The 3,811-nt window shown below is 44.8% G+C and overlaps 1 protein-coding gene across 1 annotated transcript in view; it reads left to right on the top strand.

Moving 5' to 3' along the window:
* The first annotated feature begins 2,055 nt into the window (after positions 1 to 2,055).
* Positions 2,056 to 3,811, top strand: part of ARHGAP39 (Rho GTPase activating protein 39) — a 61,679-nt gene continuing 59,923 nt past the window's right edge. Inside the window, exon 1 of the mRNA XM_015590232.2 lies at positions 2,056 to 2,841. The gene's annotated coding sequence lies outside the window, so the exon portion shown is untranslated. The remainder of the gene's footprint in view (positions 2,842 to 3,811) is intronic.

Here is a 3,811-nt window from a genome sequence, read left to right as displayed (position 1 = left end):
TGTTGCTTCCATATCTTGTCTATTGTAAATTGTGCTGCCGTGAACATAGGGGTGCATAGGTCTTTACGAATTATTGTTTTGGTTTTCTTTGGATAAATACCCAGAAGAGCAATTGCTAAGTCAAAAGGTAGATCCATTTTTAATTATTTTGAGAAACCTCCAGACTGTTTTCCATAGCGGCTGCACCAATTTGCAATCCCACCAACAATGTATGAGGGTTCCCTTTTCTCCGCATCCTCACCAACATTTGATATTTTCTGATAAGAAACGTCAATTTATAAAAATTGTATAAATCTTTAAATTGTACACAGAAAGACAAAGTGGACAAAGTTCGTTGGGCTCTCAGTTCTGTTCCGTTGGTCTGTGGGTCTGTTTTTCTGCCAATACTATACTGTTTTGATGAATATAGGTCTATAATAGAGCTTGAAATTGGGGGGCATGATACTTCTGGCTTTGTTTATTCTTAAGTATTCTTTTTCCTACGATTGTAAATGGGATTCTTTTCTCAATTTCTTCACTGATAGTTTGTTGTCAGCATACAGAAATGAAGTAGATTTTTGTATATGGATTTTGTATCCTGCAACTTTACTGTATTCATTTATTATTTCTAATTTTTTTTGGTGGAGTCTTTACTCATCAACACTGGGGATTATCATTTTTTAAGTATTGAGAATCAGGTCTAAAGTTCTTGGGGTTTTCTGGTGACTCTAAAAGGCCTGGCCTGGGGATGGAGAGGCACGTGAGGTTTTCTGGTGACTCCAGGATCCGTTCCCTGTCCCCTCTCGCCACTCTCCTCTCCTCACACTTCTTGCTATAGTCGGAGTGAGATTCTCTTCATTCTTGAACTTGTTTCTGTCATACGTCATATTCAGGCCCTTGGATCTGCCATTGCTCATTGTGTCATCTTCAGGTTACAGCTTAAAGCTCACTTCCTCCTAGAGGTTTTCTCTGACCATGGAGACTAGCTTGCAGGCCATTAAGTATTTCCCATATTTCTGTATAGTTTTCATGTCACCTGGTTTATTGTCCTTGTTAAAAATTTACTTAATCTAAGCTTCGTGAGGTCAGAGGCTGTATTTCTCTTCCTGTTTTGTTCTTTACCTAGGAGATGCCTTATCTTCTAAATATTTATTGAGTGGATTACTTTACCAATTTGATAGGCAAAGAATTATAATTTGTTTTAATTTTCAATTATTTGATTATTAATGAACTTAAATATTTTTATCCTGTTGGTTGGCCATCTTTCTGAATTCTGCTTGTCACCTATTTTCCTTCTGGAATATCTGCCTTTTACATAATGATTTATAGGAGTTTTTAATACATTATGGATATTATCCCTGATGGGTGGTTTTCTCTAATAACTAAACTCCTTTATGTTTTATACAACAGGTTCTGAGGTTGGGACCGAAAAGGAACTATCCCTTGTAAACTAGAGATGTTCTGAGGAAGTCAAAACAGAATCGATATCAAGAAGATTCTCAAGGCGTATTCCACAGGCACCTGAGCTGTAAGAAGCCTGGGACCGTGAGGGTAAATGAGAAGGACACCTGAGAAGTTCTGTTGGGCAGAGTTTGAGGAAACTCCCTCTTAACAAGAGAGTTTTTAGGAAAGAAATGGCCATGTTTAGAGAAAGACCTCTAGGAGAAAGAACCCAGGGTTGTGGCACATATCTTCCATATCTTGGCTATGGAAACTTGAACTGGAACAAAAATGTTAGGCTTCAAAGAAATAGAACAGGAGCGATGGCCTTTAGATGTGATAAATGTGGAAAAATCTTCAAATGTAGTTCAGACCCAAGTCGACACCAGAGAAGTCACGGTGGGGAAGAACCTATGAGGTCAGTGTGGGCGAGCCTTTACTCACAGCTCAAGCCTTAAATAGACTCAAGCCTGGAAATAAACTGTTTAAGTGCAAAGAATGTGGGAAACTTGTCTCCGTTCCCACCTCCTTCTCCATCAGAGAATTCATACTGGAGAAAAACCTTTTGGATGTCATGAAATGTGGGAAGCTAAGCTCTTATTCAACATCGTCGTTCACACAGGAGAGACCTAAGGAGAGACTTTATAGGGTCGGTGAGTGCAGACAGGCCTTCAGCCAGAGCCCACAGCTGATGCAGCCTCAGAGGACCCACACTGGTGAGAGACCCCACAAACGTGATCAGTGTGGCAAGGCCTTCAGCCGAAGTTCAGGCCTCATTCAGCATCGGAGGCTCCACACAAGAGAGGAGCACCGTGTGTGTAGTGTGTGTGAGAAGTCTTCAGCCCAGCTCAAGCCTTTTCCTCCATCACAGGGTTCACACAGGAGAAGCCCCGTTTGTAGAGTGTACAGGGCCTTAAGCCGGAGTGCAGTTCTTGTTCAGTATTGAAGGGTTCACAATGAGAGAGACATCATCAAAGCCTTGACTGTGGGATAGCCTTTAGCCAGAGGTCACAACTCGCCCTGCTCCAGTGACTTACACTGGAAAGAAACCCTATGAATGTGCTGACTGTGGGAGGGCCATCCGCCAGAGGTCAGCCCTCACTCAGCATTGGGGAACACATCCTGGGGAGAGCCCTCAGGCACACGAAAACGTGGTCCAGCCTTTGTTCATGGCTCTAGCTTTAGGCCACATGGACAGATTCACACTGGAGAGAAACATTGTGTGATCGACGTAGCAGAGCCTTCAGCAGTGGCACAAACCTTGTTCTGCGTTGGACAGTTCACAGACATTTCGTGTTTTCAGGATCATCCAGTACGTAGCCTTTCGAATCTGGCTGTCTTCCCTTCACGTATCGGCGAGCATCGGTGACGTTGGATGTACCGGCAGGCCTCTCCTGCTTACTGCTGAGCTGCGTCGGATGTGTGAGTGTGGCAGTTTATCCGCTCCCCCATTGGAGGGTGTTTGGATTGCTTCGTCTGGGGCAGGCGTGAACAAAGCTGCTGTAGGTGTTTACGACAGTTCTTTTCAGTTCTCTTGGGTGAAACAGATGGGAGTGGGTTGCTGGGTTACATGGTGAGCTCAGGTTTAACTTTTTAAGGAACTGCCAAACTGTTTTTGAAAGTAGTTGTACCATTTTACATTCCCACTGGCAACATATGAGTTGATTTGAATCCTCAGCAGAACTTGATATTGTCTTTTCTTTTTTTAGTCTAACCTTTTTAGTGGGGGTGGAGTGGCATTCATGGTTTTAATCTGCATTTCCCTCTTTGTGATTTGAGCAATGAGTGTCTATTTACAGAGTCTCACTGGGAAGTTTGAGAAACACCGGACTAGCTATCTCCATGGCCTGACCACCCAGGCATCCTGGATTTCAATTCCGAGACTCTTCCTGCATTGATCTTTATTCTCATCCGCTCTTCTTTTCCTGCAGGCCAACTCGAATATGATCCCTTCAAGGAACCTCCCTCAGTTAATCTTTGCTCTTGTGTCTTCATAGGGAATTTGACGTCACATTCATTTGGTTTAACGTCTGTCCTGTGATTTGCTTGACTTATTTGGCCTGCTCATGGTCGGCCTCTCCTGTTGCATGAGGAAAGCTCCCAAGCACAGGACGTCTTCTGAGTGTGGGCGTGGCCAACCCCAGGTGGGGAAGCCGAGCATGTCCACTGTCCTGGAGTTGACAGGAGAAAGTGAAGGTGTTGAGGCAGACTCTCCTCGGCTGCAGATACAGGGCTGGGCGAAGGTGGCGCGGGGGCAGCTGTGGGACAGGCCACACTCCGTGAGGACGGGCTGTGGGCAAGGTCTGGAAAGCGCCTGTGTAAACAAGAAGGGCGGCTCCTGGGGCGTGACGACCGGGGCTGGGCGACCACGGAAACGGCCGCGGGAAGGTAA

Source organism: Pteropus alecto, unplaced genomic scaffold (assembly GCF_000325575.1).
Source record: "Pteropus alecto unplaced genomic scaffold, ASM32557v1 scaffold105, whole genome shotgun sequence".
Lineage (NCBI taxonomy): Eukaryota > Metazoa > Chordata > Mammalia > Chiroptera > Pteropodidae > Pteropus > Pteropus alecto.
The sequence above is the reverse complement of the archived record's forward strand: the minus strand, read 5'-3'. Positions and strand labels throughout refer to the sequence as shown.